Here is a 13,611-nt window from a genome sequence, read left to right on the forward strand (position 1 = left end):
CTGCTGCCCGCGCCTGCTGTTTGAGTTTCAGGCTGGGGGTTGGCAGGGGAGGAAACGTGTGAAGTGAAGGCTGCAGTTTTCACGGAGTCGTCACTGGTGACAGATCACACGCTAGTGGCCTGGAGGCCTGAACAGAGAAAGATTTCCTTATTCTTGACTCTTGGCACCTCTGCCTCATGGCATTTTGTCTTTCTCTCTCCAGCCCCCTTTCCAGATGTCTTCATTCTCCCAGGAGTTGGGAGATGGGGCTGGGGGGTGGGGTGGGCAGGGATGCAGGGAGGGGGTTGAAAGGTGGGAGCAGAGCTGGCTGATGACATGGATTTCGGATCTGGACAAATTCCAGCTTTACTTGCTTGGTGACTTTAGGAGTGTTTCTAACTGCTATAGGCCTGAGTCTCCTCGTTTATGCAATGGGGATAATAATGGATATCTTGTAAAGATCAAAGATGAAATGTACAAAGAGCCCTGCACAGTGCCTGACATGTAGCAGGTGTTTAGTGAAGGAAAGTTATTATTATCTAGCCTATCAACAGAGCTCAGATGTACTTTTCTTATCAAGGCAGTTTCTCTATGGGCCCTTTTAGGGCTACGACTTGCCATTAAAACACTGCCAGGTTTCAGGGACTGCTCGGGAAATCTATCGGACCACAGGGCTTTTCACTGAATCATTGTTACTAAATACTGAACTTGAACATACCGCCTGACCTTGGGGGTGGGAGGCACCATTCTTTTGTTCTGCTGTTTTTGGAGGACCCTGATTGTAAAAGTGGTATTCCAGCTGTTTTCATGGGCATATAAGGCTCTGAAAAACAGCATGGGAACAGACCTCCGGAGCTGGGGTGGAATCAGGAGGTAGGCAGCGTTGTGTGGCCACGCCCCCTCTCTGGGCGCTTTTTCAGGTACCCTCCCTCCCATCTGTCCCTGTGCCCACCGGAGCCCCTCACTGCCCTCTCTGGACACCAGCACTGTAGGTTGCCTCCCGAGACCCCCACCTTGCCAGGTGATAGCAGAGCAAACTTGTGCTGCCTTGCCCCTCCGAACACTTCCAACCTAACCAGCAATCACTAATAGGGGTTCCGAGCTTAATTTTGATCGTGCATCCATTTAATTACATCTTTTGACCTTCATGACTATTCTGTGGTGCGAGCAAGGCTGGGGTCTTCATCCCATTTGAGGAATACACTGAGGCTCAAGAAGTTCTATCTCCCAGGTCCACAAAATTCCTTAGCGGCGGAGCCCATCCTAGAAGTGAGGTGCCGTCAATGACCGCTGTTTTTCTTTCCGTGACCCCACACTGCTTGCTCCAGCCTCAGGCACCGGCACACCCTGAGGGGTCAGTAGGTCCAGGGACTTTCAGATGCACAGAGAAAGCTTTAAAAAGAAGAGTGCAGAGAGTACATAAAAGCAGGCCCATATGGCTGTTGAGGGAACAGGAAGTTCTGAGAGAAGGGGGGCTGATCCAGGTTTCTTTAGAGGGCGATCACCATCATCCTTTCAGTAATCAACATCCTGAGTGCTCCCCGTATGCACTGGGCACTGTGCTCTGTGCTGACGTCGCTCTTCGGTGTCATCCTCACGACAAACCTGTGAAATAGGGCCCGTTAATTGCTCACATGCTACTGGTAACACAGATGCAGCACGATTAAGGCTGGTCCCAAAGCTGCACATGTGCAGAAGGGCCAGGCCTTGAGTGTGAATCCCAGCAGTCCTGCCCTGGGACCTGCACAGTCGGGTTTGGGGTGGCTGCTTCCGAGTCTTCCTAGAAACTCTGGGTCACCTTCGCTTGGCCTGCCTCCAGCCAGGTTCCAGGTGGGAATCTGATTTCAGAAGCCTGCAGGGGCCAGTCCTCTGTTTCTGGGTCCTTCTTCCCTCTGGTTCTTCCCTTTTGTTCTGAGGCCACTGCCATCTGGAGCTGACCCAAGCATCTGCTCTCAGCATACTCCTCCCTCCCTGCGTGACGTCCCCACTCAGCCTAATCTCTCCCCCACCCCAGCGCTACGGCTCTGGGTCCTCACCGGGCACTCAGAGTGGACACCTGCCCTCTGACGCAAGGCAGAGAAACCTCCCAGTTCCCCAGGCCTTCCGCTTCCATTTGGTTAATCGCACTCACACTCCTAAGCCCTTGTGCCTGTTGCGGAGAAGCTGGGCCTACTCCACACAACAGCATTCTAACAGGACAACTCGGGCTCAGGACACAGGGTTGCAGGTTGATGGAGGAGCAGGGGATCTTTATTAGGAGCTGTTTTGCATCTCCATCCCCTGCTGCAAGACTGATTCCCAGGCCCTGAGGTGCTACCCGTGCTTAGCCACCCTTTCCTGGGGCGCTGAGGTCTGCAGGCTGGGTGTGGGGACATGACGACTATTCCCTGAACAGCTAGCTGTCTCCCTCGTTTCTCCCGAAGTGATGCCATCTCTTCTCCACCCCTTGGCCTTTGCTGCCACCCCGCTAAACCCACCTTTTTAGCAGAGGCGGGGCTGTTGAGTTTGAGACCGCAAGTCACCTCTGGGTTTCTATTTCTAATAAGAGGACCTCATCTCCAGCCAAGAGAGAGGCTGTTCTGCTTGCCGACAGATGCGCTTCTCAGGGCATAAGACAAGAAACTTTCCCCGGCGCCGCCGGAACCAGTCTTCAGCGTAAGCGTGTAGCCGCCGGCGCTTCGCACCAGACTCCCAGACACATGGCACACCCTCTCTCACAGGCCGCCACCTTCCCTGCCTGTGCCACATCCCCTCCTCCGGGCTCCCGTATCTTCACGCCCCCAGCCTGCAGAAGCCTGCCCGGGTGGCAGGGGATCGTGACTGATGCCTGTCTAGGATGTAAATGGAAGGAGCCGGAGAGAGGGAGGGGGACAGAGGCCACTCCCTCCTGCTGTCTTAGTCCTTTCCTCCATGTGTCACTTTATCAGTCCAACAGGGATTTTTTTTTTTTTTTAAAGATTTATTTATTTATTTATTTGACAGAGAGAAATCACAAGTAGGCAGAGAGGCAGGCAGAGAGAGAGAGAGGAGGAAGCAGGCTCCCCGCCGAGCAGAGAGCCCGATGCGGGACTCGATCCCAGGACCCCGAGATCATGACCTGAGCCGAAGGCAGCGGCTCAACCACTGAGCCACCCAGGCGCCCCCAACAGGGATTTTTTTAAAAATATTTTATTTATTTATTTAACAGAGAGAGACAGAGAGAGAGAGAGAGATCACAAGGCAGAGAGGCAGGCACTGAGACAGGGAAGCAGGCTCCCTGCTGAGCAGAGAGCCCAATGTGGGGCTTGATCCCAGGACCCTGAGATCATGACCTGAGCTGAAGGCAGAGGCTTTAACCCATTGAGCCACCAGGTGCCCCCAACAGGAATTTTTTAAAAATGCAACTGGGGATGTGTCATCCTTGGAATACCAGTGGCTCCACCAGTAAGGAGGGCAGGACGGGAGTTACCTCCGAAGCCCTGACGTGGTTCTCCCTGTCAGGCCTGAAGTAGTCAGTGCCTGGGCAGGTGACCTATGTTGGTTTTAATATTTGGCCACAGAGGCAGTATTTGGTTATTTGCACAGGCGTTGTGCATTCTGAAGATGTACAAAGCAAACTTGTAGATTTGAAAGCCCAGCTCATCCAAAGCCATGGAAGGATACAATACACCAGCTATAACTTGGGGAACAGGAGGAAGGACCAGTGGTTTTTGAACGCCACGTTTGTGCCAGGCCTTGGGTTAGATGCTATACATAGACATTACCCCACTAATTGATGAAAAATGAATCGACTCAAAGCAGTCCATTTAATTCACAATCATCGCAGCAACCTTTTAGTAAGTGTCTTCACCCCACCTTTAAAGACAAGAAAACTGAGGTTCCAAGAGACAGTAAACACATTGTTGAAGACCACGCAGCAGGTCCGTAGTTGAGGGCATTGAAGCCACGTTTCTGTGTCCCTGTCCGGTGTGTAATGTCCTAGTGAGTTCATTGTTCACCTTTATTGATTACATCCAGCCCTGTTCGGCTTTGACAAGCCCTTATTCCCATGAAGGACACAGGAATGAGGTAGGAGCTACTGCCCCCACCCTCAGGAAGCTCACTGTCTGATTAAGGGGTTCAAGGTCCTCTCTCCTGCACCCCAAACAAGCTTCCCCTTTAATCTTGCCCCGCTTTTTTTTCCTGGTTTGAGCTCAGTCTGTGGTTTTTAAATGGCTTCAGAACCTTGGTCTGTGAAAGCAGGCTTAGAATCCCACAAACAGGGGACAGAGTAAGCAGCTTAACCCGAGTGATATGAGCAGACGGATCCAGATGGTAGGTCCTCGGATGGACAGTGGCCAGGAATCCAGATGGGGCACCCCAACTCAGGGAACCTGGGAGGCCACCGGTCAGTGCCTGGGGGAGGAAGCTGGATTTGAAAGAAAGATGGTTAGGGCTTTAGATGCACAGCGGTCTTCCTTTAGGAAAACTTCTGAGAGGGTCTGAATTTGCTAACTGTTCTCTCTACCGATGCCCTCCATATAGCATTTTGCAATTCACTGTGGGGTGGGGGACAGAACTGTGGCTTGCCCAAGGTGGCAGACAAACACTTAGCCCTCCGTCTTTTGTTTTAAATCAATATCCAATATATTACATTTCCAAGTCCTCAAACTGAATTCTTCCTTAAACTTTTCAACTGACAAATTTTATAGTTTTCAAATTTTAACAAGCGTTTGTTAGATCCCATTAAGAAACTTAGTTCAAATGTACGAAAGGAATCCATCAAAATGCTTGAGGAGAACACGGGCAGCAACCTCTTCGACCTCTGCCGCAGCAACATCTTCCTAGGAACAACGCAAAAGGCAAGGGAAGCAAGGGAAAAAATGAACTACTGGGATTTCATCAAGATCAAAAGCTTTTGCACAGCAAAGGAAACAGTTAACAAAATCAAAAGACAACTGACAGAATGGGAGAAGATATTTGCAAACGACATATCAGATAAAGGACTAGTGTCCAGAATCTATAAAGAACTTAGCAAACTCAACACCCAAAGAACAAATAATCCAATCAAGAAATGGGCAGAGGACATGAACAGACATTTCTGCAAAGAAGACATCCAGATGGCGAACAGACACATGAAAAAGTGCTCCATATCACTCGGCATCAGGGAAATACAAATCAAAACCACAATGAGATATCACCTCACACCAGTCAGAATGGCTAAAATCAACAAGTCAGGAAATGACAGATGCTGGCGAGGATGCGGAGAAAGGGGAACCCTCCTACACTGTTGGTGGGAATGCAAGCTGGTGCAGCCACTCTGGAAAACAGCATGGAGGTTCCTCAAAATGTTGAAAATAGAACTGCCCTATGACCCAGCAATTGCACTCTTGGGTATTTACCCTAAAGATACAAATGTAGTGATCCAAAGGGGCACATGCACCCGAATGTTTATAGCAGCAATGTCCACAATAGCCAAACTATGGAAAGAACCTAGATGTCCATCAACAGATGAATGGATCAAGAAGATGTGGTATATATACACAATGGAATACTATGCAGCCATCAAAAGAAATGAAATCTTGCCATTTGCAACAACATGGATGGAACTAGAGCGTATCATGCTTAGCGAAATAAGTCAAGCAGAGAAAGACAACTATCATATGATCTCCCTGATATGAGGAAGTGGTGATGCAACATGGAGGCTTAAGTGGGTAGAAGAAGAATAAATGAAACAAGATGGGATTGGGAGGGAGACAAACCATAAGTGACTCTTAATCTCACAAAACAAACTGAGGGTTGCCGGGGGGAGGGGGTTTGGGCGAAGGGGGTGGGATTATGGACATTGGGGAGGGTATGTGATTTGGTGAGTGCTGTGAAGTGTGTAAACCTGGTGATTCACAGACCTGTACCCCTGGGGATAAAAATATATGTTTATAAAAAATAAAAAATTTAAAAAAAAAAAAAGATAGAAGAAAAAAAAAAGAAACTTAGTTCAAAAATAGGTAAATAAATCTTTTAAAGGAAGGAAGGAGGGAGAAAGAAAAGCAAAGAAAAGAAAAGGGAAGAGAAGAAAGGAAAGGAAAGCCTCTCCCCACTTGGAGGGGGCATGCATGCTCTCTCTCTCAAAAATGAATAACTCTTAAAAAAAAAAAGAGAGAGAGAGAGAGAAACTTAGTTCATTAAGTTCCTTTCAACATTGGAAACCACTTTTGTAAATTTTACCATTCACTTTCCTTTTTGAATTAATTTCAGAACATTTTCATAGAATTTGCCCTTCAGCCCCGTAAAACTCCATACCCATTAGGGGTCCCCCCCCGCCGCTGTGATCTTCCTCTAGCCATAGACAACGCGGATCTACTTTCTACCTCTATAGATATACCTTCTCTGCACATTTTATATTAGTGGGACGATGCAATCCGTGATCTTTGTGACTGGCTTCTCTCACTTCTCGTGAGGTATTCATCGTGCGGCCGTGTTTTAGTGTGACTCCACACCTCGCTCCCCTTCATGGCTGAGCAGGTTGGTGTTGGACAGACCTACCACATTTTATTTATTCATCCATCAGGTGATGGACTTTTGAGTCATTCCACTTTCTGGCGATTGTCATTATGCTGCCTTGAGCATTCCTGTGCCGATTTTCCTGTGGACATGTCTTCTGTTCTCTTTGGTACCTACCGAGGAGTGGCGTTTTTGGGTCATGGGATCACTGCGTGTCACCTTCTGAAAGACCCTAGGTCTTTTCATATTAAAGGCAAGCCTTTCTTTCTGGCCCTCTATCCTCAGTGTCCATCTTTTTTCCCTCCCAGATCCCTCCTTCTTGCCCAAATCTTGGACCCCACCCTTGGAGACCTGTCGTGTAGGATTATGATCACTTCCCCTCCAGCCACTTCCCTGTCATGACAGGCCCCAGGGAGACAGCTGCTGCTACCCTAGATGTCTTCCCCACCCCCTTAGCGAGGGGGTGGGGGACTCACAACCCTCTCTCTCCAGCTGTGAAGAAAGATGTGCGCCTAATTGCTGTGAAACTTTCTCCCTGAGGGTAGAAGATGGGGAGCCAAACAGTGAGAAGCTAGGTCGCTGAATTGTAGAGAGAGGGGAGTTCTTTTCTCCATCCTGGAGGTGCTAGAATTCCTGCCTAAGGGGGTTGTTCCCTGTGCATCCTCCCAAGCCACCTTTCCTGGCATCAGTTTGGTTTATTCTGATGGCTCCGAGGTGGGGGCAGTCCACACATGTAAACGTCTGTTTCCTTTACAGTCTGCTTTACCTGCTGATCTGTATATGGAAGGAGACTGGCCAGAGCTCAGTTAACCACAAGCAGGGCCAGTGAGTGGAGCCTGAGACACGGAAAGTCACAAAGAGCCACAAATCTTATTTAAGTCAGTCCCTGCCCAGCCTGTTCGCCCAGCTAGTCCTCAGCTACACTCACATTGGAGAGCCTCTCCCATTCCACATGTGTCTCCTAGTCTTGCCTCCTGGAGGATGAATTAATAAACAATAATAATAGGGGGAGAAAATGCACAGCCCCAAAGAACTTCAGAAAGCTGGCTGGATTCTAGCATAAGCCATGTCCTTCCCCGTGTGGCCAGCAAACCGCTGGCCCATGTGGGAGCTGTCGGCAGGACCAGGTTATGGACCAGACCACCTGTACATTTTGGCCTTCCCTGCCAGGCCAGGCTAAGAGGTGCCAGGCTCCAGCTGACCTGATGAGATGATGGAGAGACGAGATGATACAGCAACCCCACTTCCTCCACGTATCAGGCTGTATGTATAAGGATGTTCATTGTGGCATTGCTGTAATGGAGAAAAAATAAGGAAGGACAACCTAAAAAGGTCTTCGACAAGGAGATGGCTAAAAGCTGTGTGGTAGACCCTCACAGTGCAGTTAGGGAAGAGAATCACTGCAGCCCTCCGTGTCCAAGCTCCATTGCCTTGGTGACCCAACCACTTATGCCGTGGCAGTCCAACGGGAACACCACCCTGCCCCCCTGGAGGGGCTACACTCTCTTGGTTGGTGCAGCCTTCTTCTGGGGCCCCAGCCTGCCTGGTGCCTTATGAACATCAGAGTACCCTGTAAGTGCTTTGTGCCCCTATAGAACCTGGTGTGAAAACTGGATATTTACTAGATATTCATGGTGGTCACCTTGAGGGAAGGCCCTCTTCCCCCTTTCTTCTCTCCCATTCTCTCCCTCCCTCGCCCCCAGCTTAAAAAATAGCCAAGTGGTTCAGGTTTCAACCTATAGATTAGTTCTGAGTGTTGAGCAGGAAGCAGCTGTTTTCAGCCAAATCCCTAATCTGAAAGCCAGGTGTCCCCCTTGTCTCCCTCCCCAGGCGGGAATCAAGGGCCACCTGATACTGTTGGTCCCCCATCCCCCACTCCTGCTGAGTCCTGCGGCCTCTGTGAACTTAGCTGAGGCAAGAGGAGGAGGGGTTGGGTCTGCTAGGTTCCCCTGCCTGCCACTACCACCAAGTGGATCACTGTCAACGGTTAAACACAGCCCTTTACTCCTCCCAGTTCTCTCCCTGTGACAATGAAAGGGAGCCAAGGCTGTAACAGCCACTGAACAGATGGAGACCACCCCCCTCCAACCCTGAGAAGGGAGGTGGGGGAAGAGGGGGAGTCAATCCCATATACTGGGTTTCCTTATCTGTTGGAGAAATCCTACAAGACAACTGGTTCAACCCCCACGCAGACAAGGAAATTGGGTCTCTCTCCTCCTGGGCATGGGGAGAGGCCAGCGTCTAGAAGCAGGCTGGTGAGTGATTTCTTAGGCTGTCAAGCCCCGGTGACCCAGAGGGTTTGGTGTAGTTACAGACAGCCCTTTAGAGTGGGACGTGGGTGCATTGTGTGGGCAGACACCTTCTTAAAGATGCTGAGACATGCGGTCATTCCATGGGGGTGAGGAGGGGGATGTGGGGAGATGTAATCTTTTGGCAAGTGCACCCAGAAGAGAAAGCCAAGGACTCCTCCCTGCGGCTCTCCCCTCTACGCTTGTCTTTTTCAGAGATCCTTCTGTCTTTCTCCTCCTTGCTTGGCACTCTGTCTCTTTGGGACAGGCTGATGATCCTCAGTAGGGGGCATTTCCAGTTTCCCAGGAAACCCACCCCCTGGCCTTCAAATGCCTGTGAGGAGAGGGAGTGGAGCAGGCTCGGGTCACCATCTGTTGCATCGTTTATTCCTTGGCATGAGAGAGATGGAAGGGAGGTGGTCGGGGGGGGGGGGGGTCAGAGTGCAGGAGGGGGATGGGGTGGACAGTTCCCTGTAGGACCCAGGGCCTTCCCCGTGCGGCAGGTGGACTTCAGAACCCAGGACAGCTACACTGAGCCGCAGGTAGACTTCAAAACCCAGGACAGCTACACCGAAGCCCCTGGATCCGGGAGTCGGCAGGCTGGGAATGGAGGGGATAGCAGTTCTAGGACTACTGCCTGGCGCAGCTGAGTCCCTGCATACTGAGACCTGTCTGTGGGATAGAGAAAACAGTACCCCGACAGATCAGACAGAAAGCTCTGAGAAAGGCATTGGGGTGAGGATTTCAGAAAAAGAGAGATGAGAGTGTCTGCTGAGAAGATGCTGGATAGGTGTTCCTTTTTGGTTATTGCTGTTGTTTTCAGGACTCAGGCTTATGCTATGACAATGGCTTTGTTGTATGTGATATTAACCAAGGATTTAGAGTATACTGACTGGTTGGTGAGTAAATATCTCCCAATAAGAGGAAGTATCTGATCAGATGGCTGTTTACTCATCCCACATATATGATTTGTACCTTCTTTCTACAGAGGGAGGCAAGACATGGACTCTGAGCTCAAGGAGTTCAGAGTTTGGTGCAGGAGATGGGCATGGGAATCCATGGGCAGGAAATGACTGCTGGAACAGAGTTGGGTGGCATGATGGGGAATATGAGAAAAAGGCAGCCTAATCTTAGTGGGAAAGCAGGGTCAGTGTTGGGGTGGGAGACGGGGGTCACCGCTCAGGGCCTTGGTGAAGAAGGGAATCTGCACCAGAGAGAAGTAAGGGAATAGCATTACTGGCCTAGGCAAAGCAGGAGCAAAGGTGGCCGAAGGTACAGAAGGCACTTGGCCTGTTTGGGGAGCGGCAGGGGGCCTAGTGCTGGCCGGGGTCCTGCTGGAGGAGAGGCTGCACGGGGCAGGAGCTGGATCACCAGGGCTTGAGTCCTGCCCACAGAGTGTAGGCCAGCTCTGCCACCACTTCCTCTGCGCGGACAGATATGGGAGAGGATGATCACAGGCACAGCATACCCTGGCTCTTTGTCCTTCTTCAAGAAAGAAAACAGAGAGTGAGTGTATGGTTATTACGGTGGGAACCCAAGCCACAGAATTTCTTTTTAGATTTATTTACTTTAGAGAAAGAGAGAGTGCAGCAAATTCGCTGAGAAATACCTTAGCTCTGAGTCCTGGGTTCCAGCTAAGAGGGGTGCTTGCCTGTCTGCGAGAGCCCTCCGGCCCAGGGTGGGACCCCTTGGAGCTCTTCAGCTCCCACACACCGGGCCCTGCCCCCCTGCTTATTTTGAAGTGCCTTTATTTTCTCTTGTCTTTCAGCTGTCCTCTGGTTTCTGAGCAGGTTGCTTCAGATGGTTATAGTAATAAGCCTTACTGATTCTGTTTTGTTTTGTTTTGTTTTGTTTCATCTAATGCAGAATGGTGGAGTTTTATGTGGGCTCTGTTGGGCTTTTATTATCTCTCTGTTCCCTCACAATATCCTGTGGCAGTGATGTGTGAATGTATTCCTTAGTTGGTTTTCGTAGTACTATTCTAGTCCTTTCGCTATTTATTCTGAGAACTAATTGCTGGCACGTGGCCTCCCAGTACTAATGTGTCAGCATATCCCTAGGCATTGTTCATTCAGGAGCACAGCCTCCACGTACCTGCAGGACTGCTCTGCTCAGGGCTCTGAGGTATCACACTGGACATAACTCGCGTAACAGCTCCTGCCCTCCCTCTGCTCCAACCCTAATGGATTCATTTCCTTTCTGATTTTTGATACCAATCATTAGCATCACCCAAATCCAGTTTTCCAACCTAGAAACCTTGATGCCGTCCTTCTTCTCACTGCCCGCTACCCATCATTCGTCAGCTTCTGATGATTCTAACTCAGAAAATATCCTCCCAGGTCAGGGGTCCTTGGATACTGGGAAGCCGTCTATCTGTTGCATACATGCTCTCTGATGCTGTGTGTGGCATCTGGAATCAGGGAAAAGATGAGCACAGTGACAGGGAGGGGAGGTGTGGTATGAGGACCCTCAGCCTGGGGGTTTCCTGCTGGAGCAGGAGGAGGCTGTAGGGCAGAGAGTGGCCTGCAGCTAAGCCCACACCAGCCACGTGATGGGCAGAATGATGGGCAGGTCACAGGCCCTCTCTTGAACTTAGGTTTACCCAAGGTTCAAAGAAAAGTCTTGGAGCACCTGGATGGCACAGTAAGTTAGGCATTCGACTCTTCGTTTCAGCTCAGGTCATGATCTCAGGGTGGTGAGATCGAGCCCTGCACCGGGCTCCGGACTCCGTGCTCAGAGCAGAGTCTGCTTGAGAGTCTCTCTCCCTCTGCCCTTCCTACCAGTGTTTTCTCTAAATCAATCAATCAATCAATCAATCAATCTTTGAAAAGAAAAGAAAAGTTGTGCAGAGCAGAGTCATTTGAGGTCGCCAGGAAAGAACACAGTAAGAATATAAAAGCAGCTTAATTGGTGCTGTGGTTCACTTTGTTATGCTTCATCCATTTGATTCTCCAGCAAAAACCACCAGAAACAGGAGTATTTATTTCCATTTTTGAAATTTTTAAAAGGGCTTGGGAAACAAGTAATTTACAAAAAATAAGTGGCAGGATTGAGGCTTTTACTTGGCTCTTCCATCCCATAAATACTCCCTACTAGGTGGGATGCCAGGCACTGGGACACAAGAATGACCCAGGCATGGTCTCAGCCTCAAGAATTCCAGGGGCGCCTGGGCGGCTCAGTTTGTTAAGTGTCCAACTCTTATTTCAGCTCAAGCATGATCTCGGGGTTGTGAGATCGAGCCCCGTGCTGAGCGTGGAGCCTGCTTAAGATGCTCTCTCCCTGCCCTCTGCCCCTCTCACCCCCTCATGCGTGTGCACATACACTCTCTCTCTCTTTCAGAATAAAAAAAAAAAAGAAGTGGGGGAGAAAGATTAAGCCAGTGGCAAGCAGATTGTGGCCCTCAGGCCAATTCCTACAAACACAGCCTATTGCCTATTTTTGTAAATAAAGTTTTATTGGGACAGAGCTATGCCCATTCGCTCACTTATTGTCCTCGGTGCTCTTTCACTAAAGTAGTAAAGTCCAGTAATTGTGACAGAGACTGTATGTCTTGCAAAGCTCTCACAAAACCTAAAACACTTACGATCTAGACCTTCACAGAAAAGGTCTCCAACCCTTATTTTAACTTACAGTTTTACCAGTGTGCTAGGTGCCCCAGAGAAGCCGGTGTAAGGGAGAATAGAGACAGGCATTCTAGGCTTTGCTGGGGGCGGCAAGTGCGTTGAGGGCCGGAGGCACAACAAATTAGCCACAAAGCAAAAGATGCTTGAGAGGCAGGATGTTGCAGGCTGAGTAGGAATTAATCACGTGACAGGAAGAGAAGGCCTTTCTGGGAACGGAGGATGGCACAGGTAGAGTGTGGGGGCTGTAAATGTGTGGCATGCTTGGAAAATGGCACAGCGCTTAGTTGGGGAAACTTCAGTATTGGGGTGGGGTCTGAGAGCCCTGCAGCAGCCTGACATCCCAGATCCTTGCTGCACTTGGGAATTTGGACCTGATCGTATGGACCGATGGGGGTGACATGGAAATAGCACTGAGAGGATGAGGCAGGGGTTTAGAAAAATCACTGTGCTAGCGACACAGAGACCAGCTGGGAGGTCATTGCAATAGTCCATGAGACATGACGTGTATCAAAGGTAAGAGGGTGTGCGTGTGGGGAAGCGAGACACAGGAGGGTCTCGGTGCTTGGTGTGAGGTATGAGAAGAACTGGAGTTTCAGAGTGATTCCCAGGTGTTTGGCTGGGTGACTCAGCTGGGTGCCACCAACAAAGACAGAGAATGGAGATAGAAGGACAGAACCCCAGTGGAGACACAGAGAACATCAGGCAGAAGGAAAGGATCTAGCAGTGTGATCAGTGCCGCCTTGGAGGCTGGCAGGGCCAGAGAGAAGAGGACTCTGGAATGGTGTTTCAGAGGCCAAGGAGGAAGAAGGCGAGGCAGGATGGTCAGCCCATTGAACAGTTGCCGATGCCTCCAGGAGGTCTCGCAAGATAAAGACTGAGCACTCTAGAGTCGGCCATGGAGAGGCCAATGGGAGGCCTGGAGAGAGAGTTCCAGGGTCTGGCTGGAGGAGTGAAAGAGAACCCAGCAAGTAAAGGCAGAAGCCATAGCCCACTCTTTAAACAGAGAAACGTGCATGAAACGAGACGGAGGTGGAGAAAATTCAGGTGTATATGGGGAAGGTTTGGGATCCAGAGAAGATTCTTTTGGTTTTGTATGAGGAAAACTTGAAGGTGTTTCTCTGCTGAGGCCTGGAGCCATCTGAGAAGAATTCAGAAATTGAGGAGAAGGCTAAGCAGATATTTGGTGGTCGAGGGCAGGTTTCTGTGGAAGGGCGGGGCTGGGTCCCGCAGAGGCAGGCAGGAGGAAGGAAGGACACTTTTTA

General features: G+C 50.0%; 1 protein-coding gene across 18 annotated transcripts in view; it reads left to right on the top strand.

Annotated features, from left to right (window-relative positions):
- The window catches only part of NFASC (neurofascin), a 178,454-nt gene that overhangs the window by 81,732 nt on the left and 83,111 nt on the right, over window positions 1–13,611 (top strand). The gene's annotated exons all lie outside the window — the stretch shown is intronic.

This window comes from Mustela lutreola, chromosome 14 (genome assembly GCF_030435805.1).
Source record: "Mustela lutreola isolate mMusLut2 chromosome 14, mMusLut2.pri, whole genome shotgun sequence".
NCBI lineage: Eukaryota > Metazoa > Chordata > Mammalia > Carnivora > Mustelidae > Mustela > Mustela lutreola.